We start from the raw sequence: 15797 nt of genomic DNA on the forward strand, positions 1-15797 counted from the left end.
TAACTACCCACTGAAATTGATCCCGTACAAAATTTATGCGCGATATTCACATCAATAATACCTGCTACTATATTATCTCACCGGTTTAATAGCAGTAATAATATTATTGTTATTGAAGTGTAAACCTTTTTTTTCGATTATAAAAATAATAATATTTGAAATTTTAATGAATAATAACCAATTAATAACGTTTTTTTTCCGTGTAATTAATTATTACTACCTCTTTTTAAAAAATTAATTCGTTTACTTATTTATTATTTTTTTAAAAATACAGAGAAACTTAATATATTCAAACGGAAAACTGCAATCCATAAACCCTTCCCAATTACTATTAATATTAATTTTAATTTCCTCTTTGTTATAATCAACAAGAAATTTGATTTCTCGAAGTTTAAGATCCTGTTAGTTCAAAATACTAGCGGTTCTGTGAACACCAGATTTTGCTCGTTTCGTATTAAATTTAATAAAGTGAGTTTTAAAATGGAATTGAATTAAAAATGAAAAATCTGATGTGAACACCACATGACTTCCTTGTACGCCTATTAAATTGCACATACACATACATTGCTGCACTTCATTTAAACCTATTTCATTTGCAAGTAAGGTATGATCCTCCATTTTTTTAATAAAGTGGACAGTTACACAATTGCTAAAATATTAGTTTTTATTAACATCAAATATTTATACAATTATTAATTCAATAATCTTAAATGAAAAATAGGACACAGTAAAAGTCACTTATTACTCTTTAAATAAATGTATGTCATATCTATCTAATACTTTTTAAATTATTATATTGTAACCGTCAACAAAATGAAAACAAAAACGAATAATCAAATGTTCCACCAAATCTGATGTGGACACCACATGACTTACTTGTACGTCTACTAAATTGCATACACTTTTTTTTTTTTAAATGAAAAGTACATAAAATTATATTTCATAAATAACTTATGATTTTTTTCTTGTTTTTTATTGAATTACTATTTATCGTAAAAGTTTTTCTTTTAAACAAGAGGTGAATAATTAAGAAATCAATACATTTAAATAAAGATAAAAAAATAAAAATTAAAAAAGGAAAAATCTGATTCGAACTGTCTTCTTATACATCCAAATATTTCATTAATTAAAATTTTATTTGGCTATAACTCTGGAACCAATGAAAATCAGTACCATATATATATATATCGTTGAAAAACTCTCAAAGAGGACTTATTACTGCAGTTAAGAAAAAGTCCAAAATACAATTTATTTGATTTTGAGCATTTTTGGACACTTTTGGTTTAATCGATTGCAATCAAAAGAGGAGGTGCAGAACTAGATGTTACAGCAGTCCTAAATCCAAAATTTCAACATCCTAGACCTAATCGTTTTTGAGTTATGTGAGATACATAGGTACGTATAGACGTCACAACGAAACTAGTCAAAATTGATTCAGTGATGGTCAAAATGGATATATCCATTGAAATCTGAAAAGCGAAATTTTTAGCGATCACAATACTTCCTTTAATTAGTACAAGGAAGTAAATAATGAAAATAAAGTAAAATAAATGGAACTGAAGTAATAATTGGCTGTAGATAATTTCACTATAATTTTTATAATTAGAAATACCTTAGCACTGCTTCCAGAAACACAGGATATCACCAATTGATCACTTAGAGAAACACTATTAATACATTAATATTCTATAGATAAAAATAACCGAGTGTTTATTAGTGTACGAATAAAAAAATTATGTTGTACGGTACTAGAAGGTCGGTCTCGGTGATAAGAGTTAGAACTTAGGGATGGAGTAAAATGTGGAAGAGTTAAGTATCTAACGCGCCACCGCTGTTAGATTGACGGGAAATGCTATTGAATTCAGAAATAGGTCGCTACAGGAGCGGAGAGGAGACCATCTGTTCACTCTTTTAGCAACAGCACATTGGCAATAGAAACTTCTATTCTATCATCTCCCTGTATCAGTTTCAATAAAGATAATACATGTCATTTTGAAACAGAAAATGTTATAAAGAAAAAACGTTACGTGTATGTGTTTCCGTCCAAAAGGCTCAGAATTTATAAAGAGTTAGTTTTATAAAAATAAGAGACGGAATTTGGCCATAATATCATCAAACTCAGATGAAATGCCAAAAAATCGATATAATATGACCTTCCTTCTTTTTTTCACTTAAAACCTAGGTGACGTAATTCTTTATTTATACGTCGTTGTTAATTGCCTTCGACGGTTAAATCGCTTCTGAAATAAATAAAAAATTCTTTTAGCTTATTAAAAACTAATATATAATATGCCGCGGGATAAGTGTTCATTTTTCCATGATGAAAATTGTTTTCTTTTTCCTGTTATTTCAGTGTTTTAATGTGTTCGTTATTTATTATTTAGGTTAGGTTTGTAGTTAAAAGTGTACTTTACATTCACGAATTTCATTACTTTATATCATGAGTTTACTATTAACTAATTATCACATTGTATGAATTAGATGTTGTATCATAAGCCCACACCCTCCCAAACATAAACACCATGTATGAGTTTATATATTTTTGTAATTACTCAGCTTGTCGACTTGAAACTATCATTTTGTTTTACTTTTGTATATTACGGTGGATATAGTTTTTATCCTTAACAACAAAATTTTTGGATAAAATATTATAATTTTTTTTTAAGGATATTACAAAGTTTTTTGAACAGTTTATTTTTACAATCGGTCGCAAAAAGGAACGCAATCGTAAGTAAAGTTTTTTGCTAAGATTAACGTGTCAGGAAACCATCCAAAAACAGCCCACCTAAAATAATAATAACATGCATCATGACACCAACGAAGCAATAAAAGTAGAGATAACAGATACATATACAAAATACTAAAATCACCCGAGTCATAACTATTAAAATCAGATAAAAACAATAAAGACACGGAATTCTCAGCAGAGAATCAAACCGCCGACTCAAGAGTCAACCACCAGCTTCAACATACGTCCAATAAATTCCAGTACGTCGTAATTCCAGTGTAGATTCTTTAAGTCTAAATTATCTTTGATATAATTAACCACTCTATCATACCCTGGGTCATGCACCCGGTGATCATCCACGTCCTCAAAGATCAGCGAGGTCCAGTACATGTAAACTTCTCAATAGTCCAGCTCGCTCACCGTTGTCAATTAGATTCAGCGCCAGATGATACGCGCTTGTACAGCTTTTATATGTAATCGATACTGGTTTTCCGTATTTCTTCACGAACACGAGGCACCCCAAGATACCCGTGCACCTCATCGTTGCTAGCGAACCATGGTGTAGACCACCGGGTTGGTCTAGTGGTGAACGCGTCTTCCCAAATCAGCTGATTTGGAAGTCAAGAGTTCCAGCGTTCAAGTCCTAGTAAAGCCAGTTATTTTTACACGGATACTAGATCGTGGATACCGGTATTCTTTGGTGGTTGAGTTTCAATTAACCACACATCTCAGGAATGGTCGAACTGAGAATGTACAAGACTACACTTCATTTACACTCATACATATCATCCTCATTCATCCTCTGAAGAATTATCTAAACGGTATTTACCGGAGACTAAACAGGAAAAAGAAAGCGAACCATGGTGTATCATTCAGAGAACATTGTTTTGAAACAGTAGGATGATTTCAACTATACTATTAAAAAACAATTTACTAACAAAATATTTAATTACGTTTTTTTTTTGGCACATTTTCTTAGCACACAAATTAATTTTAAAACCGATCAAGCATTGCATTTTAAACGTTTTTCTACCGTTTTAACGTTGTTGTCGGATTTAACTCCATTAAATGTCTGGATTTTTTTTATCTATAATTTCATCCATTTGATCTTCTAAAATTAAGTGTGAAAGCAGATCTGAGGTTTGATAATAAAATGTTTTATACATTAATCTCTATGTAAATAATGTAAAGGTTCAGCAACGATAGTGTCAGATTTTTCTTTTCAATTGCAAATGAATTAAACTAACTCGTTCACTGTCAGATGTGAACATCACACATTACAAAACCTATCGTAGATTAGATAGTTAATAGTAGCTAATTTTATATTAGATAATTAGATAATAGCATACTCTATAACAATATTTTCAAGTCTTTTTTTATAACTTTAGAAATACTTAAATTTTAAAAGCTTATTTTAGCCAAAAAATGTTTTGTAATTTGATTATAAGAAATTAATTTTTTTTGTTTTTCCATAAGTTTGGTATTATTTTAACCAAGTCACAGGCAATGTAACTGGTAAATTTTAATCGGTGAAACATTCTTAAGTGTTCTTGGAAAAGTAAGAATAGGAGGCAGTGACGCTAGTTATGTAAGTATAGACCTAAAAATTAGCTGAATGTTTTCTAGACCAACCGTTATTAATAGAAAAACTAAAACAAAAAAGAACCTAAATAATGAATTCAATTAAATGCATAAAAGATTTATAATTCATGTTATAATCTCTTAATTGTAGTAAGCCTGCATAAAAAATTAAATAAAATTATTAAACTGTTATATTACCCATTACTTACTAAGAGAAGATTGATTAATTAACTTATCGACTGAACGAGAAACAAAAGGCATACTAAACATTATGAGATCCTTAAACATTGATTTTATATATGAATAAAATCTGATGTGGACACCACACAACTTCCTTGCACGCCTATTAAATTACATTACACACTTTTTTAATATAAATGTACATAAAATGAACTTATATTATTCTGAACTTAATTTTTTTTTCTTATTAAATAATTATGTATTGTAAAAATTTTTTAACGATCAGAGGTTAATAATTATTAATAAATCTATATATTTAAATTTAAAAAAAATTAAAAAAAAGAGATTAAACCGGATTTGAACCGATATGCCTTCCTCTTCTAAGATCCAAATATTTCCTTAATTAAAATTTTATTTGATTATAACTCTGGAACCAATGAAAATAAGCACCACTTACGATATATCGTTGAAAAGCTTTCAATGAGGGCTTATTACTCCAGTTAATAAAAAATAAAAAACTCATTTTTTTGTACTTTGGGCTTTGTATTTGCGATGGAATTTGAAAACCAAAATTTTTCGCGATCCCAATACTTCCTCTACTTTGTACAAGGAAGTACTAGATTACTGTATTAATTAATGAACTAAAATTATCATATACAGAATACAGAACCAAATTATTTATTACTTGTATTAAAAATTGATTTACTCTACTTATTAGTATATTAAATTAAATAATATAATGAAATTAAAATAAAGTAAAACAGAAAATATTCCACTGAAAAAAAAACATTTGGAAAAGTAATAACAATAATCAAGAATCATATAGCAAAAATAAATACAAATAGCTCGCAGTTTTATTTATAAAATAATTAAAAAATTAGTCTTATCACAATCTCGAGTAAAAGTCTGATTGAATGTTTGAAATTCAGTTGCGTACTTCCATGGGTCTACAGAACTCCGGGAAAGAGCAGTTATTCTTTTAGAAGCTATACACTCGTTATCATTCACTCTTTAATTTCAAGAAGGAAAAACAAGTTTTGCAGCCTTAATGCAAAATTATTAATCAGATCGCGGTGTTCAAATTGTGTAAAAATGCCCATTATCGCAAGGAACTTCGGGTAGGGTAGAAGTTCATTATTTGATACCTGTGAGAGATCCAATCTACTAAAACTTTTCTCGTCCTACTGTTCCTTTGGAAATAAACTGTCCTTTATCATTATCTATTTCCTTTTCAATTTTTTGTAATGTCTTTCTCGTTTTAGTTTCTACAAATCCTCAGAATTCAGAGAAATATCTACCGATTGTGCATCCTAGGTGCGTTCTAACAGAAGAAGGGAAGTTGTATGTGATGGGTTGCGGTGGGTCTAGCGGTGAACGCGTCTTCACAAATCAGCTGATTTGGAAGTAGTACAAGTCCTAGTAAAGACAGTTACTTTTATACGGATTTGAATACTAGATCGTGGATACCGGTGTTCTTTGGTGGTTGGATTTCAACTACACATGTCAGAAATGGTCGAATTGAGATTATACAAGACAACACTTCATTTACACTCATACATATCATCCTTAATGATCCTCTAAAGTAATTCCCGGAAGCTAAACAGGAAAAAAAGGATAGTACTTGTGGTTGCGCAATAAGCCTAATGACTGAAATGATTAATAGATAAAACTGGGTTATGTAAGCCCTTTCCCCAACAAGATTTTTATATATCAGACCTTTCATTATTGTTTTTGATTTTACCTCTATTCTGCTTATACCATTTTATAATAATATAACTATAACATTAATTCAGTACTATAATAATGCTGAATTCATATCATGCAAATCATGATGGATTGAATACAAAGAAAATGAGCTAAATAATCTCCATTAACGTCTTCTAATTATTATTATTTTACATTGATTTATTTATTTAGGATTTTCATTCTTTTTTCCACCTTGCAATACACAAATATTTTAGTATTTATATGGAACATTCTTATATTTAATTATATACATGTACTTTAAGACACTGCTGTGATGAAGGTATAATACATGATTTCTTTGATACGTCCAAGTATTTGCTGCGTCATGACATTCTTCTATCCGTGCAGTAGTATGTACCATTCTTTATATGATCTATGAAATGTACTAGTTTGAACAAATCATTTATTTATTTCTATAATTACTTCCTTGTACAAAGAAAAGGAAGTATTGTGATTGCGAAAAATTTCGCTTTTCAGATTTCAACGGAAATATCCATTTTGACCATCCCTGAAACCATTTTGACTAATTTCGGCGTGACGTCTGTACGTACGTATGCATGTATGTATGTACGTACGTATCTTGTATAATATTTAAAACGATTTGTCGTAGTATGTTGAAATTTTGGATTTAGGACTGTTTTAAGATCTAGTTATGTACCTCCCCTTTTCAGCGCAATCGACTGAACCAAAAGTGTCCCAAAAACTCCAAAAACAAAAAAAAATTGATTGGATGGACTTTTTCTTAACTGTAATAAGCCCTCATTGAGAGCTATGTATCATAAGTGGTACATATCTTCATTGGTTCCAGAGTAATAGACAAATTAAATTTTAATTAATGAAATATTTGGATTATTATTGTATAAATAAAGTTCATGTTTGATTTATTGTAAAAATAGTTTACGATAAATTAGAATTCAATAACAATAAGGTAAATATCAGAAGTTATTAATGAAATAAAATTCTATGTACTTTTTATTTTTAAAAAGTAATGTGGTGTCCACATCAGATTTTTTTTCTAAATAAATAAGCACACTCGTGAATATATGTACACTCACAAATACCAATAACAGCTGAATTATTCATAAGAATAATTATTATAAGAAATGTTAAGCAAAGAGGGTGCGACACCTTTTAGTACCTCATTTTATCCAGACATGAACTAAACATCAAAAGTTATTTAATAATTACACAAAAGTAAGAGACGTATAAGTGTACTACAAGTCTTTAAGAAAAATAAATTATATGCGGGTACCTAAATATTAACTTCTGAACAGAAATACATTAACGGTTTTAAACTTAATTAAAATTATACTTTCTGACAGCCGTGACAAAATGCGGACGTAATTGTTTTATATGTAATATCAGTAGGAAGGAACTAAAAATAAAGGGTTAGCCTATGGCAGATCATAGGTCACAAACTAGACCGGTCGCATGATGGTAGTTAAAACCCCTGAGTAAATATATAATACTACAGGTAAAATATATAAGTAAAGCAGGTGATAGACTAAAAGAAAGCAGATGAACGCTGTCGTACGTCCCGCTGCTGTCAAAGATATTATTATAGGGGCCGAATAAACTAAACAGCTGTTGCTGCTACTAATTCATGTTTAACCGTAAACACAACCTATAAGATATTGTATCGACCGGTTAGTAATAGTTTACAAAAAAATATATAAAGTATAACTAAAATATAGGTTAGTCGCTTACAGAATTATTGTAGTTAATCGTTAGTTTAACTTTTTCTCGTCCGCAAATTGTTTCACCGTCGCAGCGGACGGAAGATGTCTAAATCTAAACTGCTAGTATATATATTTTTTTAATAAGGTAATGTTTTTAAATAATCAACTCAATTATTATTCATTTCATTTAATAACGATTAATGAAAAAAACAAATTAGTAAACGTGTATCTGAATCCTTATTTGTAGGAAAACGATTAAGTATGTTTTGAATACTAACGTAACATTTTTATAGTAAGTAATAAACGGAAGAATTTTTTTTAAGAGGATAAAGCGTTCGATTTACTAGTTCTTACAAGTGTATTCATAGAATGATATCGAAATAAAATAAGTTTTTACTTCAAAGATAAATTTTATAAATAAATAGCTGTTAGCCTTGTAAAACGTTTTTTAAATTTGAATCCAGCTTAAATTTTAACTTCTCTTTCATAATACCGTTAAAAATTGGCTTTGATAATTGTTTTGCGTACATTAAAAAAAAAAAATCAATAAATTATTTTTTTTAATTATTCAGGTTTGTTATACCTGTACGTATTTGAAAAATGTCTATTCTAACATCCTTAATTGTATTTAAATTAATACTTATTGTTTAGCTAAACAAATAAGTAATTTTTTAATGGAGTTTTTACCTAGGAATTAAGGATCAGAACTATTTTAACTTAATTCCTTAATAAAAATAGTTTTTTTTAAAACTATATGTTTTAAATAGTTTGAAACAGTAATTTTTTGTTAAATCTAGGCCGATATACAATTAGTACTTTATTTTAGAGCAGGACTCCACCGTATTCTGTGGTTTACCAAAGCCCAAAAATTCATATCATCCACATGGTAATAAACCCTCATTTAAAGAACAAAATTTAAAAGATGCTTAACGTCAAGAGATTGAAACACTCAAAATTAGATCATTTTTATAAAAATTTTTAGGGGGTGAGTTTGGAAAAAACATGATATACTTGTGATTGTATAACCTTACAATTAAATTTTTTTAAATACACTAAATAACTATAATAATTTTAAATAGCCTTGGCTCGCTTCCTCAAAATCACTACCGAACTGATATCTTATAAAAATAATAAGAATCAATACTCAAAATACACTCATGCTACTACAGCAATTATCATGATTAAATAGATGCAAAGTTTAAAACAGAAACTATACAAGGTAAAATTATGGTTTTACACTACAGCAAAAAATAATTATTGCGGCTTCTGATATTGCATATTTTTTATTTTTTATTCTATATTTCTATTCCGGTTAATAATAACTATTAGCATAGCTTATTAACTAAAAAATTATTTTTAAAAATTTTACATAATTTATATTAATAAATTTATATACGCTCTAGAAATTGCACGTTTAATATAACATTTAACACGAATAAAAAAAAATTACATATCTGATGTTCCCTTACATGTTCTTAAAAATTAAAAATAATTATATAAAATTAAGTTCACAGATGCGCGCGCACCGACGTACATAAAGTTTTAGATCATTATAACACGTTTTAAACAAAAATATACACCTTACACATTACATACTTTTTTTTATTCGAAGAAGATACACTTTATAAAAGTTTTTCAAGTATAAAATGGAATTTAAAGGAAACCTTACACGAATTTCTTTTAACATAAGCTACGACAATTACACGCTTCAAGTAATTTTTATTACAAAATGCTTGTATTTATTACAACTTAAGCTGCTGTATTATTTCATTAACTTCTTAAATGTAATTTTTGCAATAATCGAATAAATAGAAAATTTAATTGTACGTATAAAAATTTCTTGCAGATAAATTATTTATATTTCTCATGTATATTTAAATTTGAATCTATTTCAAGGATCATAAATTAATATAAGATTTTTTTTCGATTTAACAAAACTTTTGGGTTAAATAAGAAATATTTGGCTGTAGTTTTACATTCAAATATCATCGTTATTTATTGATGCCACTCAGCGATCGATAAGAAACTTATAAAAGTGAAATAAACGAATGATCAACAAACAACAATGCATTTATTCTAATATTACTAAATATTAACATCAATATTTAATGACTGGTGCGTTATGAAAAGGCCTAGTCAACTAATTCTAGAAAAATAATTTAAAATATAAAATCCAAGCATCATCCACAGAATTTTGGTAGTATTTAAATCAGATTTTTTTTTTTAAATCACCAAATAATTTTTATTTTATTATTTTTTCTTTCTAACCAGTATTACAACTAATTTTTTTTTTTGTAACGTGTGAAAATGCCATGTCTGACCGGTATTCGAACCGGGACATCCGGATGAAAGGCGGAAACGCTACCACTGCGCCGCGAATATAGGCTTAATTTTCTCATAACCATGAATATATTTTTTATTCTTTAAACGTATTTATTACATCAGTATTTTGGCATTTCCGCTTCCCCTTTCTACATTCTGCATAAATATTTTTCTGGAACCGGTTCGGCTTAGGTGTAGAAGGCTTTCATATTCAATTTTTTTTTTAATTATTACAAGAAATGGCAAACTTTGGAAAATAAACCTTTTAATTAAAAAATTATTTAAAAAAAGTTTCATTTTATTAAATAGGAAAATTATTAAATTTATTGCACGCTCTAGAAATTGCACGTCCCTCTTTTCCAGGATCATTTAATTTATAAATAATTATTTAAAGTAACAAGTAAAACAGAGTTTCATACAATGTGAAGTAAATTTGATTTTAAAAAATAATAATAATTTTTTTTTAACCTATTCATTTTTATACAGAGTAAAAATGTACTTATAAAATAAAGTGTAATCTTCTAAGCCAAGATTAAGGCTTGATTTTAAACGAACCTTATTGATTTTATTTTGAAAAAACCTTTATGTTCTTGTCTGTATAGAGATTAAGCTAATCTTTTCGTTTTTTGTCTCTGCACATATTTGAAGATATCTATCAAACTAAACTAGCAATTTCATGGGACATACTTTATTCTATATGCTATGGACAAAGAAAATATGATATGGAAACGGTGTCTTAAAAAATGTTAACAATTTCGAAAAAATACTGACATTCACACTTTTTTATATGATTTTAATTATCATGGAACAAGTTTATAGTTATTTTCTAACTAAATAAAATTATACCCAGATTACGATTTGAACCTAGAATCTAATAAAATACAGAAATGATACCGCTCTTCATCGCAGAATTAAATGATAAATATACTAAAATATAGAAAATTTTTTATCGTTGGAAATTAAAATAATTTTACTTAATCGTGAATTATATATGTATACATTTTTTTTCCCAATTAATGTGGTTACGATCACTTCCAAAAAATTCAGATGCGTTTTATATTTAAATAAATGTATAATTGGGGGCGAGAAAGATATAATGTATATTTTGTATAATATAATGTATATTTTACCGCCCGAGAAAGAGAAGCAAGAAATACATTAGTTGTTACGTTCACCGTTAAAAATCAAATTGTTTACCAAAAATAAATTTAAGGTAATTAATAAATATTTCACCAACGAAATTTTGGATGCCGTGGTGTTAGAAAAAAAATTATTTAGGGTTGTAAAAACCCAAAATAAAAATAAAATTGATATATAAGAATACTTCAGATAAAGAAACAAAACACGCGTAAAAATAATAAAAATATAAAATAAGCAAATAATTAAAATAAACTAGCAGTAATGCGTAAACATACCAGCTGAAAGATTGAAACATGAATGTAAAGGAAACAGCAGTAAAGAATATAATTAGATATAGAAAAAAGGATAAGAAGGACGACCGTATTAATGAAAAAAAAGTAAATAAAAATTATAGTGTTGATGTGCACGGAATCTTAAAAAAGATAAATAATAAGTTGCCGACATAAAATGATTCATTTCCAAAAAAAAAAAAAAAACTAACCTTTCTGTCTAATTCCATTAAAAATAAACATACTTTATTAAAAATTAAATTAAAATAAGAGTATACAAAATTGAAATAATAAGCTTAATACACCGGAATGATAAGGACAAATTTAGTCGTTTTAAACTGGCTAACATTTTTTACGCTTATGTTAATTTGATTAGTCGGTTTTAAATTTATTTACAATGATAAGTGGAAGATTACAAATGCTTTACAACTAGTTTGTTCAGCCAATAAATAGGTTGGGACAATTATTACGAAGTATTAATTTATAACCACCTGTCGTGTTACAACATGTTTATAACCTCTATATCTATAAAAATAAAATAAAAGGAATAATTTACAATTTAAGCGCCGCCTTGATTAAAACTATTTAATCGTTAGGTTGAAAAATCAATTTATTAGTTTTTTACTTCTTTTTTTTTTTGAACATGAAACTTATTACTTAACACTTTGAAGTGTGATAGAAATTTAAAAAATTAAATATTTTTAAAATGCACATAAATCTATTCTTATGAAAGAACCGGTTTACAGTTATTAAATGTTTAAAAAACAACAGAAAATCGTTTATCCGACAATAAATCATTCAATATGACTATAAAACAAATTTTTTTTTTTCAGCTTCTCCGGTAAAATGAGGTCATACTGATATTTTTAGGACGTTAATTAAGTAACAGAATTAGTGATTTCTTATGGTTTTTGATCGATATTTTGATCTTATGATTTCTTACGGTATTTGAAAAATCGAATAAAGTAGGTCCCAGAACCGTATCTGCTGTATTTTTTGAAAAAAATTTGGGATGAAAACCAATAAACTGGAGTAAAAACCCTGATTTTTATGTTTGACGTTTGATATTTTTATGTTTTACAATAACGTTGTTAGATGGGTATTGGTAAAACATAAACACAAAATAGGTAGAGAATTTAATTCTCCCAAAATCCTTAAGATGCGGCGTTGAATAAAACAAAGAAAACTAAGAAAAAATCAAATTTTATTTAGAAAAAAGTACGCTATACCAAAGTGATACTAGACCATTATACGTACCAGTTAATAATAAATATTCAAAAATGAGCCCGCGGTTTTCAACACTTTTCTCGGTACGATTCTGTACTGCTTTTATTACTCTTTTTAATTTTTCAGGGCTGTTCTTCAGTTGTTGAGTCGCATCCATAATGCGGACATTAATTCCTCATGAGAATGTATTTTTGTTTTCTATAAAATATTTTTATCCATCGCCAGACACAAAAATCTAAAGGCGATAATGGTGGCCAGGAAGATGGACCTCCACGACCGATGCATTTTTCAGGGAAATGATAATTTAAGTGAGGGGAAATGGCAGAAGAGAAGCGGGGAGGCACGTCATCGTGCTGGAATTATAATTTGCGTCTTCGTGCCAGAGGAACATCTTCAAATAATTGATGCCATTCTTCTTGAAGAAAGTGAAAATACCCACAGTTTAAGCGGATAGTTAATATGAACGGTCCAACTAGCTGAATGTGATGTATGCCGCACCATACACTGACGCTAAATCGCTGTTGAAAACTGCCTTCCACAGTTTCATTAGGATTTACTTCTGCCCATTTATACTCATTGCGTTAAGTTGTTGAAGCCATCTAGAGTGAAATTTTCTTCGTCGGTAAACAAGAATTTCAAGCGAAGCGGACAGTCTCCTGGGTTGAACTGGCTATTTATGATAAAGATAAAATTTGTTTTGTTAAGTGTCCTCCAAACCATAGAATGCGAAACACTGATCCTCTTAAAAATATGTCGTATACTGACGCCTGAACTGCATCGATGATAATTTCATCAGTAACAGTGTCTTGGACAGATCATTCGTAGCTGGTACGAATACTAGATAATGAATCTTTTTCCCGAAGATTGCGAGAAGTCGCGCTAAATGTTTTGGAATCTGGAATCCTGAGATTCGGAAAACGTGTTTCATATTCTACTGCAGCAGCTGTAGCATTACCATAACACACAACCAAAATGAATACTAAGTCAGTGTACTCGTCTGTTGTAAATAAGTATGGTGATACTTCAATGGCAAACCGATCACGTTCAAACTAAAATTCACAGAAAACTTTCGCTAACGATAGCACAATTCACGGTACCCGATATAATTAATGTAGGTTACAGAATTATTTAAACAATAATACAGTAGGCACATTGATCGTGTTTATTTTATTGTCAAATTTGAAATAATAATTTTTCAAATAATATGTTGTATTTTATCATTAATAAAAAAAATATTACCTAAGTAATTTTTATTTTACAACTGTTGTGTAATTTTCCGTTCTTCTACATTTTTTAACAGAAATTTTTAACAATGAGTTCTGTTTTTACAAATCTTTCATACCACCAAAAAAATTTGGTTTTTGTTTACATTAAATACCTTTCTGACAATTGTAATAATGTACTGTTTATAAATCAAATTCGAATTTTTCTAACTTTTCTTTTATTCAACTTATCTAACACAATTTTGTTCAGAATTAAATTCTCTGCAAGTTTTTTTTTAATAGTTTTACGTGGTTGTCACCCATTTAACATAGTTATTGTACGTCAAACATAAAAAAATTAGAGTTTTTACCCCCATTTATTTTTTTTCTCATCAGATCTCTGAACAACTACTGTAGATTCTGGGATCTAATTTTATCGATTTTTAAAATCAAAAACCATGAGATATCACTAGTCTTGTTCCTTAATTAACGACCTAAAAATTTCAGTAGCCCTCATTTCACCTTAGCGGCTGAAATCCAAGCGAAATCTTTCACTAGCCGTATCTCAGAAACGAAGCATTTTAGGACATGTTTATATGATTTTTTTCCATTATTTTCAATACCAGAGTAAATATGAAAGTTCCGGAAGAACTTCATGATACACTCTGTATAATAAAAATTTGTTCAATGTTTTATAAATATACCTTACTGTTATTTAATATCCCATACATATATATGTATATAAAACATACACAGATACGATAGTTATTATTTAAATAAAACTAACGTAGTTTGATAATCTCATTCGATTATCACTAAAAAGTAAAAATAATTTTTTTTAAAAGTGATTTTCTTTAAAGAAATAACACAAACAAAACGAAAAACAATTCGTACTAAAAAGTAAAAAGTAATTTTGTTTTCAAAAAAGTTATTTGCAAAAAGATTTTCTATGATGCGTGACTAAAAATAAAGCATTTTCTAATTATAAAGCGTTTGTCCATACGCTTTTCTTTTTAGTCATGTATATATAGAACATTTTCTTAAAAATTTCTTTTAAAAACAATATTATTTTTTACTTTTTAGTACGAACTGTTTTTTCTTTTATTTTCTTTCTTCATTTATTTCTTTGAAAAATTCACGTTTTAAAAAAGGTTTAATTTTTTATTTATTTTATTAACTTTTAGAATTAACTTTCATTATATATATATATATATATATATATATATATATATATATATATATATATATATATATATATATATATGATGGAATTATTCTACACACAGATATGTTGTCACTCGTTATATATTCTTAATCTGTTTAAAATTAAAATCGCAGATGATTTTAGTGTTACATTTTATTCAATTTTGCGAGATGCGTCGTCCTCTCTTAGTGAGATTGAAAAATTTTGATTCATTAAAAAAATAACTACAATTATTTTTCCTTATTAATATTATGAACTATTATGGCCGAGAAAGTAAAAAAAAAAGGATTTTACTTAAGTCTGCACTAGTAATAGTGTGTGTTCGTGTTCAAACGTGTGTGCAGCGTATTTTTTATTTTGTTTTGTACCTTTCAGTGTGAATCTCCCAGTCGATTAAAATTTTATACAACTGAAGTTCGTTACCTACCTTATTGGATCTGAAATAGGAATTGAAATCCCAAACAAATCCATTTGAAAAGCCTCTTTTTCAAACTCAGCTGTATCAGAGCTTATATAATA

At 28.1% G+C, this 15797-nt stretch overlaps 1 protein-coding gene across 1 annotated transcript in view; it reads right to left on the reverse strand.

Moving 5' to 3' along the window:
- LOC142330132 (homeotic protein antennapedia-like) overlaps positions 1-15797 on the reverse strand; it is a 485876-nt gene that overhangs the window by 216386 nt on the left and 253693 nt on the right. The gene's annotated exons all lie outside the window — the stretch shown is intronic.

Source organism: Lycorma delicatula, chromosome 9 (genome assembly GCF_047948215.1).
Source record: "Lycorma delicatula isolate Av1 chromosome 9, ASM4794821v1, whole genome shotgun sequence".
Taxonomy (NCBI): Eukaryota; Metazoa; Arthropoda; class Insecta; order Hemiptera; family Fulgoridae; genus Lycorma; species Lycorma delicatula.